This window comes from Felis catus, chromosome C1 (assembly GCF_018350175.1).
Source record: "Felis catus isolate Fca126 chromosome C1, F.catus_Fca126_mat1.0, whole genome shotgun sequence".
Taxonomy (NCBI): domain Eukaryota; kingdom Metazoa; phylum Chordata; class Mammalia; order Carnivora; family Felidae; genus Felis; species Felis catus.
The window spans coordinates 104279126-104301474 of NC_058375.1; the positions used below are offsets into that span (position 1 = coordinate 104279126).

Below are 22349 nucleotides of genomic sequence, written 5' to 3' on the forward strand. Positions count from 1 at the left end.
TACCCTTCTCACTCCCTCCACACCTCTCTCGCTTTGCTTTCCCTCCACGCCACCAGAGACCCAGTAAAGACTATGGCCCACAGCTCCTCACTGTCTCTACTCCCCCCTGTTAAATAGAGCACCCTGCCCGTTAGGCCCCTGCTCTACACAAGGTGACCCCCCTCTTTGGGACTGTGAATATAATAAACTTCTTCCTTTCAAACCTGCTTCTTTTCTGTGGCTGCACCAACTTCATCAGACCGTACCCAACATCTACATTCTTAGAACATGCATCATACACAAACAGCTAATTTCCCTAATATTTACAGAACTGCATAACCACTACGAAATAGGCCAACAACCCAATAAAAATAGCAAACATATAAAGAATTAAAAAAAGAAATTCCTGGGGCACTCAGTTGGTTAAGCGGCCAACTCTTGCTTTTGGCTTGGGTCAAGGTCTCCCCATTGGTGAGTTCCTCTGGCATCAGCCTCTGTGATGGCAGTGGAGCCTGCTTGGGATTCTCTCCCTTCTCTTTCTCTCTCTAGCCTATCCCCTATTTGCACTCTCCCTCTCCCAAAATAAATAAATAAATATTTTAAAAATTAAAAATAATGAAAATAAAAAGGAAAATGCAATGATAAGGAAAGATATTCAACGTTCAATGCTGTTATTAATGAAACTAATGCAATTTAAAACTACACTGAAATAACATTTTTTTACCTATAGGGAATGATAAAATGTTTAAAAGTTTAATTTGTTGGAGAGGTTAAAAAATATTAACAAAAAGGTAAATTGGTGCAAGTTCTACGGGGTGCTTTTAAAACAACATCTTTCAAATATCTAAATAAACTTTTTCTTTTTTTTTACTTTTAAACTCCACATTTAGAAATTTATTCCACAGACATGCCTACACACGTGTGAAATTAAATATATACAAGGCTGCCCAGTGGGCCTGCACTTGGGGGCCTCCCGCCCTCCCCAGCTGCCCCCACCATCTCCTGGGGTCCACCCCCAGGCACCTGGAGTTCACTCATCAAATCCCCGGGTGTATTCCCCAACTCCGGAGCCCCGCCCCATGCTGAGCCGCCCCCCCACCCCCCCACCCTGCTGCCTTCCAAAGGCCCTGGGAGCATTTTTCATTAAGCACAACACTGGAAACCTCTCTAAATGCCCATCAGTTTGGGGGGCAACTAAAAATAGGACAGTACAACTAGACAATTAAATATGGTTCGGCAAGCTGTCAAAAAGAATGAGGAAGTTCCTGATATTCCAATCTGGTGTGATTGGAAAGAAATGGTCCTAACATTTTGCAACATCTTCCATTAGGGGGTGGAGCTTATGAGCTTATTTGTCCACCATCTGAATGTGGGATTGGCTCCGTGACTTGCATTGGCCAGTGCTGGCACCTTAGCAAACCTGATGCAAGAACAGGCTTAGTGGGGGTTAGCCTCTTTTTGCTGCACTGGGAATCCTGAGACCACAGTCTGAAGACCCAGTCAGTGTGCTGGAGAGATTACATGGAGAAAAAGGTCCATCCCAGCTTTTCTAGTCAATTCAGCTGTACCTCAGACATTGCTTGAGCCATCCTACACCGCCCAGCCCCAAATGAGTTGGCTTAGGCCAGAAAAACTTCTAACTCACAGAAGCACTAAAAAAATAATAAATTATCATTATTCTGAGTCAGTAAGTTTGGGATAGTTTGTTCAGTAAAAGCTAACTTAAATTCACTGAGACATAAATCAAGTGAAGATTCCGCAGTGAGGAACCATCTTATCATCTGCAATCATTTATATCAAAAGGATAATGGTGGTTGCAAGAGATACACACTTTTACTTGTATATACATCAACATCTCTGGAGTGATACAGAAGAAATATAAATTTATATAAATATTAATATAAACGAAAGGGCCCATTAAGTACTCAGTATCATGGATAAAAATAGATCATCAAGTTTCAAAACAGTAGGGACAAGGGAGGGAGGCAAACCATAAGAGACTCTTAAATACTGAGAATAAACTGAGGGTTGGTGGGGGGTGGGGTAGAGGGCAAAGTGGGTGATGGGCATTGAGGAGGGCACTTGTTGGGATGAGCACTGGGTGTTGTATAGAAAGGAATTTGACAATAAATTATATTTTAAAAAAAACAGTAGAGACAAAGAGGAGATCCTGTAAGCTTTTGGGAAGGGAGGTGGGAGAACAGTTTAATGTAAATCGTCAAGAATCGGAATGGCATCTGCCTTCTCTACAGTGTTGATACCCTCCAGTCTATAACCATCATGAACAAACCTGTAATCAAAGTTGGGTTTCTTGGCTCATTGCAACGAAGGAGACAGCAGACACGGTGGGGAACTATGGGACAATTCTACCTTTGGAAATCTTAATAATTTATATTCAAAAAGTAGAAGGAGAAGAACAGGGCTAAATATGAAATTGGTAAAGAAGCAACAATTACTTGGTTGGGAAAGGGAGGGGAAGTTTGGTCATTTTTTGTGGTTTGGACTGTGTTCTGCTCATGCTCAGAGATGATCATTGTAGGAATGCTGGCCATACTGACTCCATTTTTGGCCGCCACTTTGACTGTGTTGCTTGGTGATCTTTCTAGTTTTATGTTCTCCACACGCCCCCAAACATTACTGTCCATGTCTTGTGATCACAGGGGAGACAAGGGGACCAAGTGTTCCATTATGGCCTCTAGCAGGTCTATTAAGTTTCAAACTCAGAGGGGTACCTGGTTGGCTCGTTGGTTAAGCGGCTCAGGTCATGGTCTCCCAGTTTGTGAGAACCCCACATTGGGCTCTGCACTGGCAGTGTGGCGCCTGCTTGGGATTCTCTCTGCATACCCCCTCACCCCCACCCCCCACACACACTGTCTCTCTCTCTCCAAATAAATAAATAAATAAACTTAGAAAGGTTCAAACTCGGATAACAGTTTTCACTTCCTGGTGCACACATGGCAGCAGGAGGTGTTAATGTTACCCAAAACTGTTGTCTGATTTGTTTTTCCTTCTCAAAGTGCCTTCTCAGTTTGGGGGATACTTTACACTTCTTCTGCCTTCGAACAATCATGAAGTAGTTCTTTTTTTTCCCCCTTGCCTCATCATGATTATAGAGTGATTTTGTCTGATGTTGGTGCTCTGTGAAATTTTTTAGTTTTAACAGGTGAACATCACAGCCTAGGTGTTTTCAGTCAGGCCCGCTGTAAGCAGATAGCAGTGAAGAGACATTTTTTTCTTTCTCAACAGCAACTCTAGCAAATATAAAACAACAATGAAGCAATGCTTTCAAAACTCTGAGGGCAAATAAGTTCAACCTAAAATTCTCTATTTAGCAAAATATCAATTAGCAGATATAATATAGGATATGGATATAATAGACCTTTTCAGACATACAATGTCTCAAAGAGTTTGGTTCTCAAGCAACTTCTGTACAGCATGTGAAGATAGCCTGGTTCATCTGAGGGTTTTAATGTATACTTATAAAGCAGGTGGTTCTTTTGTTATAAAAGTAATAAAGCCATGCTTGTTGACTTTATGGAAAAATAAAATTGTTTATTAAAAACAATCAAGTTAGTACATGTTTAGCCTTTGGGAACTGGGCGGGGCGGGGGGGGAGCTAGTAGAGGTGATGAGAATTTTTTAATGTATCTTTCTATATAATCCCTTGATTTTCTGTTGTCACACACACACACACACACACACACACACACTTCCTCTAGGAGGAAAAGATAAAAGACAAGTTCTGCTCCCAACTGCACGTGACTGTTCTCAAATCTGCAATCTGATCACTCACTATAAAGGGCATATTAGACACTCAGGAGATGCCTCTTTATGTTCCCACCTCTTACGGATTTAATGTTTCTGTCCTTCCCAAATCTGTATGTTCAAGCCCTAACCCCCAATGTGATGGTATTAGGAGGTGAAACCCTCAGGAGGTAATTAGGTTTAGAGGAGGTCATGAGGGTGGTGCCCCATGATGGGATTAGTAGCCTTATACAAACAGGAAGTCTCCAGACCCTCCTCTCTCTGCCCTCTGAAATACACTGAGACGGTGGCTATCCGTAAGCCTCAAAGAGGGACCTCACCAAGAACTGAATCTGCCACCACTTTAATTTTTTACTTTTCAGCCTCCAGAACTGTGAGAAACACATGTCTGTGGTTTAAGTCACCATATCTATTGGTATTTTGTCATAGCAGCCTGAGCTAGGACACCACGCAAAACCTCGGAAAGGATCACAATAAAACTTTATAAATCTATTTGAGAATGTATTCCCTGTTTCTGTTTCCTCTGAGAAGTTCCCTTTAGCTATTCACCTCAGCTCACCAGATGAGGTTTTAAAACAAGTGTCACATACCAGCAAAGACAGAACAATTCCACAAGATCAATAGAATGGCCACCATTATTAAATTCCCCCAAATAAAGTCCTGAGAATGCAGTGTCTCCTCTTGCTGCCACAAGAGAAATTTTTAAAGATCCATTATCTAGGGGTGCCTGGGTGGCTCAGTCGGTTAAGTGTCTGCTCTTGGTTTTGGTTCAGGTCATAATCTCAGTGTTTGTGAGTTCAAGCCCGGCATCGGGCTGTGTACTGACAGTGCACTGACAGTCAGTGCAGAGCCTCTTGGGAGTCTCTCTCTGCCTCTCCCCTGCTCTGTATCTCTCTCAAAAATAAATAAATAAATAAATAAATAAATAAATAAATAAATCCATTATCTAAAGTCTTAGTCTGATGAAAATTTCAAACATGTCCCCTTTCCAATTTGTATTTGGCTCAGGACCAACCATGCAGGTCCCTCTCTGAAGCATGAGTTCTTGGTTCCTCTTCAGCAGCATAAGCCTGGGCTTCCTGTCACAGGAACACTGGGAACTGCTCCTCTACAGTCCTATGAATCCAACCTTGTGAACCACTTCCCCAGGATCCCCAGGGGGCAAGAAAACAAAAGAGACTGTCACAGCACTAGCCCCTCACCTACCAGACTTAGGGATGTGTGAGACCAACAAGCAGTAACATTCCCCAAGCCAAAGTGATGGATTTGTGCCGCTATCAAATGTCAGATGGGGTTGCCAAGAAAAGAGTGTTCTCTTAGAAGGTGGGAATATAACTAGGTACAACTTCTGTGGAAGGCAATCTGTCAAGAAGTAGCAACATGAGAAATGGCAAATACTTTGACCCGGAAAGTCCACCTCCAGGAATCTCTTTTAGGGAAATCCATGCATAAGTGATGTTCTCTGAACAGTGATATTTGCATAACGATGTTCTCTGAAGAAGTTTTTATAAGAATAAACATTAGAACCAATGTCCTGTCCAGCAATTAGGGAATGTTTACATCTACACTAGCCCATCCATACCATGAAAAGATATGCAGTTGTTTCAAAGAACGAGGCCAATAAGGAAAATGGTGAGGAAGTGCCACTGAAAAGAGTTACAGCAGCTAATGTTTAATAAACATTTATTCAGTGGTCAAATGGTTCATGTGTATATCTCTATAACATTTAAATTAACCCATAAGGAAAGTCCTCCTATTTGTCCCCTCTTATAGACAAAGAAATTGAGGCACAGAAAATTCCATAATTTGCTCAAAGTCATGGTGAAGGAATCAAAATTTCCACTCAGAACTTGAGGCTTCATGGCAAGCAGTTTTGTTGTTCGCAGTTCTGGGAATTTTCAAGTTTCCAGGATGTGCAGTTGTAAGAACCCAGTTTGGGAAAGGACTCGGCAGTGGCTCAGGGGTAAGTAAGGCCTAGACGTGAGCTATTGAAAAAAATGCCTTTGCTGAAAAATTTCTTCTTTTAGGCAATTTCATGGAACTAGAGTCTTCGGGCAGCATGCTCGGGAGCCTGATTTAAAGTGGACAGAAGTCCAGACGACTCTCAGGGTAAATAAGGTCACTAACAGGTAACCTAAAGTTGCAAGCAGCTAGTAAAAGAGACCGTCCCTGGGTGGGCTCGAACCACCAACCTTTCGGTTAACAGCCGAACGCGCTAACCGATTGCGCCACAGAGACACGGAAGCTCCACTTCCTAAACTCATTTCCTAATCCCAGAAATTGCTTCTCAACCTCCGGCTGGATATGTCTTCACATTCCCCTACTCGGGAAACTGGAGGCGTGGGAGATACTGAGGCCAACAGTCGTGTGGCTGGGCACGTCTGAACACCGATACCGGCCCAGATTCACGGGGGGGAACTCGGAGAGCCCAACGCCAGATCCACGGCGTCCCCGCCGGCTCCTCGCCTCCTCAACAGCCGCCTGCCTCCAGGTGTCGCCCGCAGCCTCTCAGGCCGAAGTCATCCAGCTTCCAATTGTTAGCTCAGAACTACTCGGGGCGCTCACAGTGAGTCCCCGCGACACCAGGCGGACGCGCGTGGGGACACTACATTACCCCTTTGCCCCCACCTCGCTGCCCGCCCGCGACGCCGCTAAGATGGGGACTCAACGCGGCAGGACCTGGCCTGGGCTCGCGATGCACCCCGTGCCCCAGGGCAGAGCCCGGCACCTAGGAGCCACTCACTCCGCACTAGGGTCCGACTGAACTGGCCGCCCGGGACCGCCACGCGGCCTCAGTCCGCGGCTGGGGCGGAGGGGGTTGAACTGGAAAAGCCGAAGAAGAGACGGAGCGGGCGCGGGGCAGCCCGGTGACCGGCCCGGGAGAGAGCGCGAACACTCTGGCCGCTAAAGAAAAAGGCCAACAGAAAACTGAAAATGCTGATGTTCCTCCATTTCGATCACCTGCCCCTGGCCTTCTGTCTGCCGGCCACCGCTCGGACCGCAACTGCGTGCGGTTGGTGCTCTCGACTCCGAAAGATACTTAGTCCGCTTGTAAGTGCTTGGTTTAAAGACGGCAGCGCCGTGAGATGTCACCCTTTGGCCCTAGCGACCCCCGAGTACAGGCCTCGGTGCAGGTGGGAGGCCCACAATCCCTGCTCACAGCAGGAAAGGAGGAAACGCTACAAACCGTCCCCCCGGGGGGACCCGGTCCTGCCCCGGCCCGGAGCCGGCCGCGCACCCCTCCTCCTCGCCCCGGTGCCCTGCCGAAGAATGTAGACGAAAGTGACCAACCGTTTGTATTCCTCGTAAGTGCACTGCCTGAGGCAACCGTAGGAGAGGCTGATAAAGAATTCTGAAGAACAGGGCGTCCGTGTGGGCTTAATATTAAGACTGGAGTAAACTGAGTGATGCTCACTGTGTTCTAAGAGTAGGACGAAGACAGCTGTAGCTTTAATTCCACGTCAGTAGAGCTGAAATTCGCTATAGCTTGGTAGCCATTTTCAGGCTATCCGCAAGCGTGTACTCAGATATTTTTTCTTTATAAAGTAGCTAATAATATTCTCTTTATCAATATGCGTGTTCCTTTCTGTCGTATTTCCCCAACCACGGACAAAGAAGAGGCGAACAAGCAGGGCGGGGGCACAGAAAGTGCACTTGGCGTGACGGAAACTTACACTTGTGCCTAAAGAACTTGGAGAAAAGTGCCCACGACGGTTGTGGAAAGTTGGAAAATTCCAGTAACAGGAATAAGGAGGTGAGGGTCCGTGGTGAGTCCCGTGGAGAACCCTTGGGGTGAATCATCCCGGACGTTCTTTCCACCGAAGTCTGGGGTTCAGTCTGGGCGCAAACTAGCACCGAGAGTGGCGGTTCTAAACCGCCCAGCAGAGGGCGGAGTTGCTCCCTCAGCCCGACCGCATCCCCGCGCAGCACTTTCTATCCATTACCCAGGTCCCTTCTCGAGCTCAGAAGTAGGAAGTTCAAAGGCCTGGGTTGTGACTTAGTGCGAATCAGCTGCCGGCCTGAGAAAATCTATTAAACTCTCTACAGACCTATTTCCTAATAAACATACACGCCGAGGTTGTCTTCGGTCTCGGCTCAGATATTTTACATTTGGGCAACGATTCCAAGCTGCTAGAGGGAAAAGAAGCGCATCTACTTCGCGTCATCTTGCTAGCTCAGTCTGTAGCGCTCACGACTTCTAATTTCAAGGTCTTGAGCCTCTCCCAGCTTCCAGTGCATTTTATTTGGCGGTCTTCGCATTGGGTACCCTCCGTGGCCGGTGCTATGCGGTTCCCGTGGTGGCCACGAGAGGGCGCGTGGTCCCTTCCCCTGGGAACTCGGCTCCCAGGAACCACTACTTTTTTTTTTTTCAGTTTGGATGGTAAAGAATAATGATGCCCTGTCGATTCACTTTCTCTGAGACTGGCAGAAACCCAGTATTTCTTTCTTTTTTTTTTACCACCCCAACTCTAGTATCGTCTTGAGTCGGCGCATGGGGGGTTGGTTGCCGTATATTCAGCTGCCCAGCTCAGGTGCTACCTCATTCTCTCTGCTGCTACCAAACTATGGGAAAAGGCACAAAGGCAACAGGATTTGAAAGTAACTGACTTCCTTTGTAATTTTAAATGTTTTATTCTACGCATTAAAAGACTTATTCCAAGAATGGTGCATAGGTTTCCACAGATCACCAAAGGAGTCCTCAGTAGAAAAGCGGTTTAAAATCTGCATGCTTGGGAGAAAAGACTCCGTGACCCCAGAAACGGGGGGGGGGGGGGGAATGGGAAGGAAGATTCAGAAGGAAGAGCTACAAAATTGGGTGGAGGGGAGGAAAGAGATGGATTCTGGGGGCTGGTCCCCACTAAGGACAGTTTGTCTGGACCTCCCCTCCCAACATTTTGTCTTTCAAAGCAGCCTCTCTTCCAACTGGCTGATTCTGGGAAATTCTAGCATTTTCTACTAGGTGTACTAGGCATACACTATGTTCCCTCTACCAGGACCAGATCCAGCGCCTTACAGTTGGCCTTTTGCTAATCCTCTCTTTTATGGCCCTAGGAGAGTCTGTAGGCAAGGCAAAACTTTATTTCTACCCTCTTGGGGACTCCAAATGGGTCTGAGAATTATGTTGACATAAGCAGATTAATAGGAGAAAAGCACACTGATATTTACATATACAATGGGAAGGTCCAACAGGAAAATGAAAATTCAAAGAAGTGAGTAGGCCTACGTGTTTCTGTACTAGGTTGAACAAAGGAGAGCAAAATATATGGCAAGATTAAAGGGAGACACGAGTTATTTTAACAAGGTCTTTCCATGTTTCTCTGGGTCCTGACTTCCTGTCTCAGATGACAAGAATGTTTCTTTCCTTCTGGTCTGGGGAGGGCACCTTTCACATGAGTTTTCTCTCCTGCTTTCAGGAAGGAATGGGGAGGTCAGAGTGCTTATCTTGCACCTGCTGTTTCCCAAGTGCCTTTGGCTCAAAATACTCCTTATGTTGAAGTGGCAGATTTGGGAATGGCATATCCTGCCACTCTTCAAGTTAAAGCATGGGAATATGCTCAGAGAAAAGGATACTTAGCCCAGATCTCCTTCCGGTGCTGTGGGGTCACCATGCTGACAGTGAGTCCAGCAGTCTCAGATCATTCTTATTATTTGTTAATAAACTAAAAAGAAAACCCTTGGGCTAGGTCATTTGTAAACATGGAAAATAGTATTAAAATTATTTAGAAATCAGTAATCTATGTAAAATTCTTCATTCTATCTTTTGTAATTTTTTAAAGCACTTTATTTTTTTTTTTAAGTAATCTCTACAACCAACATGGGGCTCAAACTGATGACCTCAAGATCAAGAGTCACATGCTCTACTGACTGAGCCAGCCAGGCACCCCTAAAATCCTTCATTTTATTTTTAAGATTTTATTTTTAAGTAATTTCTACATCCAACATGGGGCTCGAACTTACCACCTAGAGATCAATAGTCTCCTACTCCACCAACTGAGCCAGCCAGGCGCCGCTAAAATCCTTCATTTTACAGTCACTGGCAAGAATTCAGTACTTGCACCTACAACTATAACACAGTAATATCACCAGATTAGTCTTCTTGCTTTAAACAACCATAATAATGGACAAAATATGTGAAACACCTGTTTATAGACACTGGACAGAAGTAGGGCAAGACTATGATTCCCTGAGAAAGGATTCGGGAAATGATCTGATCCCAGCAAGGTGGAATCTCAGCAGAACACAGTCTTCACACTGAGCTGAGAAGGTAGAGATCAAAATTAGGGCAGCTGAATCATCAGAGCAGAGCACCAGAAGATGCCAGTTTTTAGAAGTCCATGTTGGGTCCCCAGTGGGTCATTTGGTGAGTGTAGGGCAGCTCAAGTACAGAGAGCTATTATCCAAGGCTTACCAGATTACAGATGCTACAAGATGGAAAACAGAATAGATCCTAGAGATCAGTGCTGTCAACACTGGAATTCAGGCCTTGTTAACAACTTAACAACTCTACCACTTTGAGCATTCAGCTGATACTCCAGAAATGCTCTGTTTTAGGTGTGAAAACCACACCCTAGTGTAAGGCTTACTCTTGACTCTCCCTAGCAAATATTAAAGCCAAGCCCTGATAAGATTAACAGAGGAGACAGGGTTTCGAGGTTGAGTCATATCAAGTTAGAGAACTTTGGAAACACCCTGGACTCTCCAAAGATCCACCTAAATAAAACAAAGCCAGTCCTACACAAGTTCAACGTCATAGGCTAGTAATCAAATTGCTTGGTAGAACAAATTATACTCTCTGGAAGAAGATACCAGAATCTGGAGTCTCTAAAATGTATCTTTCAAAGTGTGCTGAAGCAATAAAAAAAATACTAGACATACAAAGAAACAAAGGATGAAGCCCATTTAACTCATACTTTAAAAAAATAGCAGTCAAGAGAAACCAACTCCCAGATGTCCCAATAGTAGATTTAGCAGACTTGAAAATACATACACAACGTATACATTATATATTTTACATATATTTTTATATATAAATAATATATAGGAAAAGCAAAAGGAATATACAAGGTCAATGAGTGCTCTGTGCTCTAACAGAGAATCTCACGAAAAGTGAAAATCATAAAACAGAATCAAATAGAAGTTCTAGGATTGCTCAATGGACCCACAAACAAGGAAAGATACAGATTATGCATGGTTTCAGCGACATGGGTTCCACTCACCATGGCGAATGGTAACCAGCACTACCGAGGGCCCAACAGCCAATACCAAAGAACAACTCAGCTCCTGATATAATACCAGTCCCCGGCAGGAAAGAAGGGAAGATATCAGCCAGGCTGGTGGGTCACAGGTTGATCACACAGGACCTTTACATCATGGGAGAGGCACTGGAATAGATACATTTATTATGGTTTTGCCTTCTCTGCCTGTAGTGGTTCTGCTTAAAACAATCATCTGTGTGTACTTTCAATGCCTCTTCCATATCCTGGAATTCCACACAGCATTGCTTCTGACCAAGAACTCATGTGACAGTTGCTGCCCCCCCCCCCCCAACTCGCCAAATTTGCTCTGAAGTAAGTAGCCTGATGGAACGGAATGTGCTTTTGAAGATTGTTTCGCTGCCACCTGGATGACAAGACAATGCCTTGAGAATCTGGATATTTCACACATATACACTATATCAGCAACCAGTATATGGTGCTGTTTCTCCCAGGTCTGGGAATCAAGTGGTCAAAATGGGAGTGGCGGATACACTAGTAAACGTTTTGCTTCCCTCTCACCTCTGTAATTATGGGCCCTGGAAGTCTCAGCTCCTGAGAGAAATGCTCTCAGCAACAAATGCCATAATGGCTGTGTTAAAGTGTACGTTGAGACTGCTCCGGGGCCATTTGGGGCTCCTCACGACAGAGAAGGAACAAATAGAAAGTTCCTGAGTGGGATGACTGATCCTGACCACAAGAGAAAACTGGAGTGCCACTACACAAAGAAGCAAGTAGAGTACTTGAGAATGAGGAAAGCCCTCAGAAAACCGAAAGCCTTTAGAAGACCTCTTGGAACTCAGTACACTCTGATTAAGGAGAGTATTATGCTAAATGAAATAAGTCATACAGACCTGAGAAACTTAGAACACCATGGGGGAGGAAAAGGAAAAAAAAAAAAAAAAAAAAAAAGGTTAGGGAGGGAGCCAAAACATAAAAGCCTCTTAAAAACTGAGAACAAACTGAGGGTTGATGGGGGTGGGTGATGATGGTATTGAGCAGGGGACCTGCTGGGATGAGCACTGGGTGTTCTATGGAAATCAACTTGACAACAAATTTCATACTTGTAAAAAAAGTAAAAACTCCAGATCAAAAAAAATCAGTTAAAACTACAACAAACCAGTACATATAAATCAAAGCAAGTGACCTGAACATATTTCCAAAAAAACCGTGGTAAAGTTAGAACCGACGAGAACACTCACACCAACACTACATCCACCACCCAAACCACTAAGCACTATAAGACTCGAAGTAAAACTTACTGAAACATCACCCATTACATGCCTAAAAAACACTGTACCTTGCAAAACCCCGTATAATTCAACGCAAACCAAAAACCCACGAGAACACAGAAAACCTGCTTTTCACACCATAAAACACAGGGGAGAGCGCGAACGCAGTCCCCCACTACCACAAATTATGCAGTCGAGTTTCCCACATTTGGGGAAATCGCAGGGGTCAGCACATCCCGAGTGCAATGGATAAGCCTCGCCCTGGGAAAACCACCTTCCTGATCATGGTATCTCCCCTGCCAGGTAAGTATGACTTTCGTCTCCTCCGCCCCACTACACCCTCTCACGCCTGACACTCTCTACACACGGTCACTTCCGTCCACACACCTCTGAGCCTCCCTAAGACTTTGCCACACGCAGCACACGCACTTGCAACCAAAAGTCCTGGAATAGCTCCCACAGCACGCGAGATCATACGCTATTTAAGCGGCAGTTGCCGAAACATCAGCCCCTGCGCTCCTCTATTTACATAGCACACGCCCTATCCGTGACGTCACGGGAACGCTCCTTTCCCTCCCGCCCACGTCCCGCCCTTGCCCTCTCCTCCTTTCTCCCCTGACACACAGCCCGTCAATGGGGGTGGGGGGCGGGGGGCGCGAGCAGAGACAAGGGCCTGTCCCTCTTTTCCCGCAGGGGCAGAGGTCGTGGGTTTTGAAACCTTGGGCTTGTGGGAAATCTGTCTGGCAGGCTGCTGACGCCAGTACACCTTTCTTCAAACAATGCCTTTCTGGGTGGAGAGTGCAACGGTTAGGATTACAAAAGAGCTGTGTATATACACTGAGTATATCTACTAAAACTCATTAAGCTTCACAACGGGTGGCGAAACCTGTTCCATTCTTGAAGGTTCAGTTTCATTCATGGAACATTTCATTCCTTTCACTGTCAACCTTTAGGTGTGGGAGAGTGTTTTGAATTTTCTTTTTCTAGTCTTTTTCTGGAACACATGTTATTCTGTAAGCAGAAAGGGCTAAGGGTCCCCAGAAGAAGAAAGCCTAGACGTAGCTTTCGTGACACAAGAGAAGTCATTTTAGGCCCTCGGTTTTCCGTGATCTATGATGCCCTACGGGCTCTACTTGCGTAAGCACACTTCTTAAAAACCTTCCTAGAAGGCGTCAGAATTAAAAAGAAATGCCAGATTTTCAGTAGTTAAGGATTTTAAAGGAATGAATAAAAAAGTGCAAAAACTAACCGTCTCTACCAGGCTACGAAGTAGCCTAACCATATCAGAGACAATAAAACTCCTACTACTATTTCAAAAGTAAGACCCTGCATCCCCCCCCCTTTTTTTTGAAGGGTGGGTGCACATGAGCAGGGGAGAAGCAAAGAGAGAGGTTGAGAGAATCTGAAGCAGGCTCAGCGCTGTCAGCACAGAGCCGGATTCAGAGCTTGATCCCACAAACTGTGAGATCATGACCTGAGCTGAAATCAAGATGCTTAACTGACTGAGTCACCCAGGTGTCCCAAGACACTGCATTCCTTACCAGAGATAGGGAACCCAAGGCCCCATCCAGCATAACCCCCTTGCCCTTGCCAGACAATTACATCTCCTTCCCCCTTGCCCTTGCCAGACAATTACATCTCCTTCATTAAAATGTTAAAGTCTTCACTAATGTAACATTAGATGCACTTAGGAGGCTTGGTTTTTAAGTACGGCCCGCATAACCTTATGCCTGCCTTTACAGGCAATGACAAAACTCCGAATATTCATCCTAACCCTAAATAAAAAGAACCTGGAACTACCTTACCCCTGCTCAGGTAGTCAAGGCTTTGGAAGTTCTCTCCGGTGATCTCCTTATTGGCTGTAAATAAAGTTTGGGTGACAATTCCACTGGGTGTAGTCTCTACCTGGAACTCACCAAGGAGGGAAATTACACTACGGTTCATGTTTGGACCTCCTGAACTCATCCACTTTCCTGAACTAAATGTCTGTTTTTATTTCCTTGTTCTTACTTTGGTTTCTGGGAAATGTTCTTGACATCATCCTCCAACTCTAATGGAAGTAATCTGTGATATCAAAGATGTTAAACAAAAACATCATGACCTGTAAGTGCCAAAGAAAGGATCAACAGAAGCTACAGAGAACCACGAAGAGGTAACTGAGGGTGGTACCAATGCCTTAAATTTTTATCACATCTCTCAGTGTAATTGAGTTTGATCAAAAGAACAGGAATTTGACGTGGCACCTTGATTGACTCTTGATTTCTGTTCAGGTCATGATCTCACGGTTCATGAGTTCGAGCCCTCATTGGGCCCTCTGCTGACAACACAGAGCCTGCTTGGGATTTTCGCTCTCTCCTTTCTGCCCCTCCCCCAACTCATGTTCTCTGTTTCTGTCTTCTCTCTCTCTCAAAATAAAAAATAAATAACTTTAAAAAATACTTAAAAAAAAAAAAAGATGGTAATTGTTAAAAAGAAAACCACAGGCCCAGAATGGCATCACTTAGGGTAAGGCCACCAGATCAGTAAATGAGGTCTTTTTTTTTAATTTTTTTTTTCAACATTTATTTATTTTTGGGACAGAGAGAGACAGAGCATGAACGGGGGAGGGGCAGAGAGAGAGGGAGACACAGAATCGGAAACAGGCTCCAGGCTCTGAGCCATCAGCCCAGAGCCCGACGCGGGGCTTGAACTCCCGGACCGCTAGATCATGACCTGGCTGAAGTCGGACCTTAACCGACTGCGCCACCCAGGCGCCCCAGTAAATGAGGTCTTAATACCTAACCTAGCTGCACTTTCACCCCACCCCAGAATGTAATCTTTAACCAGTCAACTCAGAGTTTCCTGGTCAATACCAGGAAATTTACTGATAGACCCCTTCTCCCTGTAGGAGGGCAACCTTGACTAAACAATACATTCCTTGGGGCGCCTGGGTGGCTCAGTCGGACTTCAGCTCAGGTCATGATCTCACAGCTCGTGAGTTCCTCTGTGCTCACAGCTCAGAGCCTGGGGCCTGCTTCACATTCTGTGTCTCCCTCTCTCTCTGCCCCTCCTCTGCTCATGCTCTGTCCCTCTCTCTGTATTAAAAGTACATAAAACATTAAAAAAAAAATTTAAGAAAAAAAAAAACCAATACATTCCTTGTTCACCGATTCTCTCCTCCTCCTCCTCTCCTCTTCCCAATTTCTTCTATAATGCCCTCTCTCCCCCTTTAAAAACTTTTGTTTAAACTCAGTGGAGCTCCCCTTGACTTGCGAGATGGAAAGCCGCCCCTATTCGTGAATTGTTTAATAATAAAGTTAATTGGATCCTCAAATGTACTTGATTGAATTTAGTTTTTAAACAGGTATTAAAGTTTGCCTTATAAAATGAGTCAGCAAATGTTTCTTTGTCTATTTTCTGAAAGATACTGTAGAGAATTGGTATCATTTCCTTAAATGTTTGGTACAATTCACCAGTGAAACTATTGAAGTCTGGTTTTGTTTTCAGAAGCTTATTAATTATGGATTCAATTTAGGCCTATTTAGATGGCCAATTTCTCCTTGTGTGAGTTTTGATAAATTGTGTCTTTCAAGGATTTGGTTCATTTCATCTAAGTTATCAGATTTGTGAGCAGTTGTTCGTTATAGTCCTTTATTATAAAAATTTTTAAATTTTTTAATGTTTATTTGTGAGAGAGAGAGAGAGAGAGAGAGAGAGAGAGACAGAGTGTGAGTGGGGGAGGGGCAGAGAGAGAGGGAGACACAGAATCTGAAGCAGGCTTAGGCTCGAGCTGTCAGCACAGAGCCCGATGTGGGGCTCAAACCGCATCTGTTATAAGGACCTGCACTAGCGGTGGAGCATTTTAGTGTTATTTGCAAGTTGACTTAGATTAGTTGTAAATGTACATTGCAAACTAGAGAGCAGTCACCAAAAATTTTAAAAAAGAAACAACGGAAACATCGTCCTTGGCATGATGTGGCAATAGAGATAGGCAAACTATCATTGGAAACTCCTAGTCAAGCACTTACAAAAGGCAGGGACTTGGGGCATCATGTATACTATACCTTTGAACATTTTTGTCACGTTAACGAGTGTAATGAGCGGCTCACTCCGTCATCGAACTGAAGTGGTATATAAGAAATCGGGTCCAAGTAGGCCCTGAATGTGCAAGGAAGCCACATGAAGAAGTGTCACACACGCCTGCAGTCCCCATTCCTGCTACACTCCCTTCTCTCTCACAGCCTGCGCCTAGGGTGTCATGGGGACTTCCCTACAGTTACCATAGAAAGGGAAACCTGGGGCCTGGTTCACAGATGGTTCTGCATGATATACAGGCTCCACCTAAAAGTGGACAGCTGGAGCCCTGCACCTGCTTTCCAGGACAGCCCTGAAGGACAGTGGTGAAGGGCAACCGCTCTGGTGTGCAGAGCTTTGAGTAGTATACGTGGCTATTCATTTTACTAGACATGTTTGGAAAGTTGGTGACAAGGAAGCCTTGGAAAGAAGTATGTGGACAGACCTCTCAGATGGAGTGAAAACACTCCATCTTTGGGTAAATTATGCTTACCCAAAGGTGACCTCCACAGAGGATGATTTTAATAACCATGTGGATAAGGTGACCTGTTTTGCAGATACCAGTCGGCCTCTCCCCAGCCAGCCTGTCATCACCCAATGGGCGCATGAACGAAGTGGCCATGGTGACCCAGATGGAGTTTATGCACAGGTTCAGCAACATGGACCTCTACTCACCAAGGCTGACCTTGACAGTTGCTGCTGAGCGTCCCAATCTGCCAGGAGCACAGACCAACACTGAGTCACCAGTACAGCACCATCGCCCAGGGTGATCAGCCAATTACCAAAAGGCAGATTGATTACATTGGGCCACTTCCATCATGGAAGGCACACTCCTTTGTTCTTACTGGAATAGACACTTACTCTGAACACAGATTTGCCTTCCCTGCACACAATGTTGGCCAAACCCACCATCCAAGCACTTATAGAATGCCTTACCCAGCCTTGTATGATTCCACACAGCACTGTTTCTGGTTATGACCTGAACTGTGCCCCCTGCCCCCAACCACCAAATTCATATGTTGACACCTGACTCCCAACATGACTGTTTGGAGATAGGGTCTTTAAGGAGGGAACTAAGGTTATATGAGGTCGGGTCAGGTCCTAACCCAATAGGACTGGTGTCCTTATAAGAAGAGGAAGAGACAGAACTGGCTTTGTGTGAGTTGTGTGTGTGTCTGTGTACACGCGCACGCACACACACACACACACATACACACACACACACACAGGTGCAGCTCAGGAAGAGTCTTCACCAAAAACCAGCCCTGCTTGCACCATGATCTTGGACTTCTAGCTTCCAGAACTGTACTAAAATAAATGTTTGTTTATTTATACCATCTGTCTATGGTATTTTGTTATGGCAACCCAAGAAAACTAATACACTTCTTTTTTTTTAATTGTTTATTTAGTTTTGAGAGATAGAGAGAGAGCTGTCAGCACAAAGCCCAGCACAGGGCTTGAACCCACAAACTGTGAGATCATGATCTGAGCCAAAGTCAGACGCTTAACTGACTGAGCCACTCAGGTGCCCGAAACTAATGCACTTTTCATCACGGAACTCACTTCACAGAATTTATAGAGTGCAGCACTGGCTGTGGGATTCACTCGTCTTACCATGATCCCCACCATTCTGAAGCAGCCGGCTTGAGACACCAGTGGAATGGCCTTCTGAAGACTCAGTTATAGTGCCAACTGGGTTGCAAAACCTTGAAGGGCTGATCAAGATTCTCCAGGAGGCTGTACATGTTCTGAATTGGCATTCAGTATGCGGTGCTGTTTCTCCCATAGCCAGGATCCATGGGTCCAGCATCAAAGGGTAGAAATAGGAGTGTTACCACTATTACCCTTCATCACCCCAGCAAAACTGCTTCTTGTCCCCGCAACCGTGTGCTCTATTGTTTGACCTACAGTCTTTTCTGTGTGGCCATGCTTTCCAGCTCAGGTCTGCTTTTCTAATAGCACAAGCGATATCAGCAGCCTTGCTAACACTTAGCCCCATCACCAGGCAAGCATCACAGGATTTGACAGATAAAGAATCATAGGACTGTCCCTGTTTGGTGTTACAGACTGAACTGTGCTCCCTACTCTCACCGTGAATCCTTATGTTGAAGCCCTACCCCTCAAAGTGACTGTATTTGGGGGTAAGGCCTTTGAGGGGGTAATTATGGTTAAATGAGGCAATAAGAACTGGGCTCTAATCCAATAGGACTGGTGTCTATTTAAGAAGAGGAAAAGATACCAGAGATCTCTCAATGCACAAAGAAAAGGCCATTGGAGGACACGGCGAAAATGCAGCCTTCTCCAAATGCCAGAAAGAGGTCTCATTAGAAGCCAATTCAGGGGCACCTGGGTGGCTCAGTTGGTTGAGCGTCTGACTCTTGATATCAGCTCAGGTCATGATCTCAGGGTCGTGGGATTCAGCCCTGCCTTGGGCTCTGCACTGAGTGTGGAGCCTGCTTGACGCCTACTTGGGATTCTCTTTCTGCCCTTCCCCCATTCACGCTGTCTCAAAATAAATAAACACTAAAAAATAAATAAATAAAAGAAGCCACCTGGGTACCTGGGTGGCTCAGTTGGTTAAGCGTCTGGTTTCAGCTCAGGTCATGATCTCATGGTTCATGAGATGGAGCCGTGCATTGGGCTCTGTGCGGACAGTGCAGAGCCTGCTTGGGATTCTCTCTCTCTTTTTCTCCCTCTCCCTCTCTCTCTTGGCCCCTCCCCCACTCGCTCGCTCTCTCAGAATAAATCAATAAACTTTTTAAAAAAGAAGCCAACTCTGGTCTTCTGGCTTCCAAAACTGTGAGGAAAATAAATGCCTGTTGTTTAAGCCCCCCAACCTGTGGTATTTTGTTACTGCAGCCTGAACTGACTAATGTACCTAGGAATCAGGTTGCGTTCACTAATCTGACTAGATAATGGCAAGTGAAAGTATGTCTAGGAACAGGCACTATCAAATTTAATGGAATGAGTATCATGTCTTTTACGTTGACATTGCCTCCCTTAGTGACGTGGGCCTGGGCCCACAAAATCAGGCAAAATGAAAAATAATTGGAAAGTAGAACATACCAAGCTTCAGTATTGCTTCCTCTCGTCACCTTCAGATCCTAGAACTGTTTCAGTGAAGTCTGCACTTCATGCACCCTCAGATTCCGTCTGAGTACACAGTCATTTAAACAACTAAGCCAGTTTTTCCAACTTTCACCTCACTCGCTTAGAAAAACAAGGATTTCAATTCCCTATTCCCATTTTCATTGAGACCACTGTTCTGAGGGTGATAAAGATGTGGTGTGTCCACGTAACGTTATGTCTCTTTGTCTTTTTCCCATGCCCAGACTGTCATTTTCATTCTGCTAGTCCTGATGTGGACCATAAACTTGGAATTCCAGCAACGCTTAACTGCCTCTGGAAAATCTGACCTAATATCACCCCAATCTCCAACTTGTATGAAGGCAAGTATGGTAATTAAGGAGAAAGAGCCCCATTACAAAAACTCAACTATGGCTGTGGATGCTAATTATAAGTTTCAACTGGCCTGTAGGAAGGTTTCTGTTCAGCACTAAATATACAGGCCTATGTTATACAGGGATCTCCAAGGTGCTCATTATCCCCACCTAATGAGCCTCATTAGAAGCTCATGAGGCCTCATGAGAAGCTGTCATCAGTTAAAGAAATTTATGTGGTTGTACTGAGGGCAAATTAGTCCAGATGCAGATGAAAAGGTAAAGGTTTCACAAAACAAGCGTAATCCACATGGGCTTAAGATATAGACAGTTGTAAGAGAAAGTTGTTGCCACTCAGACAAGAAGATAAAGCTGGATGATCTACAAAATCATGCCTGTTTTGAGCCTGCCAGAGACCTAAGTTGCAAGATCACTGGGTAAACTGAAGTCCAAAGCGTAGTAACCTCTCAGAGGAGGGACATAAACACGGACCCTGTCATCTCTGGCAGATACTGAAAAGGAAAGATGGCAGCCATAAAAGTTGTGAAGGGGAAAGTCACTGAAATTTTAACCACGTCTTAAAGGCCAAGTGTGGGCTATCATGACGTTTTACAATCTCAGAGGCTCCTATGTTAAGCAGGTTTTTGCTACTTTTCAGGTGTTTTCCTCAGGCCTCCACCAAGGGTTCATCCCTCCACCCCCTTCCAAAAAAAAAGTGGGGGCAGAGCAAGAGACTCTAGGCTGCCTCAGTGGCACAGGCATGCAGATCGTGATTAGCTATTATTGGCACAAAACGTGATCACTTCGTCATTTGAAACAAAAGTCACTTACCATTGATGCTGGAGCAAAAAACCCCACCAACCCTTGGTTCCAGGTATAGACCAGCTCCAATAAAGAGGCGGCAGGGGCTGGGGCAAGGGGATAAGGAGAAAGAGGGGAAGAGGGGAGAGAGGTGAGGTGCAGCAGTAGAGTGAGAGGAGGACAGAAGAGGCCGGAGGAGCTGGTGGAGGAGGAGGAGGGGGACTTACATTCTCCAGCAGTTCTGATCACTGGCCCCCAACACAACAGCCTCCCCCCAACCTTGCCACACATCCTGCCTCTGACCTTGGGCTCTCACACCCCACAAAGGACAGTCTCTCTGCCCTCTCAATTTCCAACCTCATTTGTTTCTTTCCTTGCTCCTAGTCAGAGCCTGGGGCTCCAGGTTTCCTGGCCCTTCTGTGATCTCCCAACATCCTTTCAACCAATTTCTTTCCTTTTGAAATCAGCCAGAGTCTATTTCTGCTTCTTGCAGTCATAAACCTTGACTCCTTTTAAAGTTCTCCTGGAGGAATGCTTTGTGCTGTCACTGCTCAACCTTTTCGTTTTCCAGAAGGAAGTTCCGTCTTCTCAAACCTTGAGGGGAAAATCTTCCTCTTCATAACAAGAGGAGCCCCCTTTGCCTCCTTCCTCAATTCAACCCTCATCCAGTCTCTAGGAACAAAATACATCTCCCAGAGCACTGGGCATCTTTCTGACTCTGTGGTTTAGCCAGCCACTTTTTCCTTTCGATGTCAATTTTTTTCTGTTCTGTGTTTTGGGGTGAGGGAAGAAATGGCTTCAGGATAAAATAAAAGAGGTAAAGGGGAAATGAAATACACAGATTGTTATTTTGAGATGTAATGTGGATTTATATCCATTACACATGTAAATATTTAGTGTGGTGGTATTTTGTGTACAAAAGTACTGTGCGTAAGTACTGTGGGTACACATTCCCTGTGGCCCAGTCAGGAGTGCTCTTTGGGCACCTTGATACATCTTCGATTTTTTTTAAAAGCGTGCAGTTTCCAGGTCATGATATATTGAGAAATTGGAATGAAACGGACTTGGTCAAACTCTCCAAGAACCATCTGTGACTGTATAGGAGTCAGAGCCCTGCCTTATGGCCTCGATGGTATGTGGTCGATTTTGAGTCACGGCAGATGAGTTTGGTTTGATGTGCCTGAGTGTTTTAGGTCAATGTTAAAGCATGGTGGATTACTTCACGTTGTAGCTCTAACAGGTATAGAAATAGAAGAAAAACTTACAACAACAAAACCCAGAAGTGTATGAAAAATTAAAGGAAAATTCCCCTGCTTCCCAATACCACTCCACTGTTGACACATCTTTATAGATTACATGTAGGAGTCAGCGGTGGCTTTGGTGCGTGATGGATGCTATGTGGTCAAGGACCCAGGAAGACCCAAGTCTTGCTCTGACAATCCCCTGCCCTCTCTGGGCAATGGGAAAAGGGTGGAGGCAAGGAAAACGAAAATCACTGTACTATGTGCAAAACTTTCACCTCTGGACAGGAAACTCTGGGTAAACAGTGGCAGAATATGTGGTTTATGAGCTCTTCCCTCACCCAAGGCCCAGGGAGCGTTTACCTTATTTTCTGAGGTGCAAGTGACAGGACAGAAATCAGTCAAAGGCAGGGGGGGGGGCGGTGTTTGCAGAGAGACAGCAAGAGAGCTGACTACTCTCGAAGGTCAACTATACTCTAGTCTTGGGTCAGTAGAAGAAATACCTTGGGATTATCGGTGGGAATATGGACGCTAAAGCATAATTTACACACCTCTAGTGAGGGATAGCACATCACTCTCTGTAGC

General features: G+C 45.1%; 1 long non-coding RNA gene and 2 other non-coding genes across 5 annotated transcripts; 1 reads left to right on the forward strand and 2 right to left on the reverse strand.

Annotated features, from left to right (window-relative positions):
* Positions 1-5908: 5908 nt before the first annotated feature.
* On the reverse strand, positions 5909-5982 carry TRNAN-GUU. The gene has a single exon. It is a non-coding gene; the product is annotated as a tRNA-Asn (tRNA).
* On the forward strand, positions 5968-9478 carry LOC109502583. 3 transcript variants are annotated; one of them, XR_006582985.1, is made up of 2 exons: positions 5968-7498; positions 9159-9478. It is a non-coding gene; the product is annotated as an uncharacterized LOC109502583 (long non-coding RNA). The 3 variants fall into 3 exon arrangements; XR_002161264.3 differs by lacking the exon at positions 9159-9478 and adding an exon at positions 8218-8412; XR_006582984.1 differs by lacking the exon at positions 9159-9478 and adding an exon at positions 7693-7965.
* A 2898-nt stretch (positions 9479-12376) lies between these two features.
* LOC111562187 lies at positions 12377-12540 on the reverse strand. The gene has a single exon (XR_002745229.1). It is a non-coding gene; the product is annotated as a U1 spliceosomal RNA (small nuclear RNA).
* Between the last annotated feature and the right edge of the window lie 9809 nt (positions 12541-22349).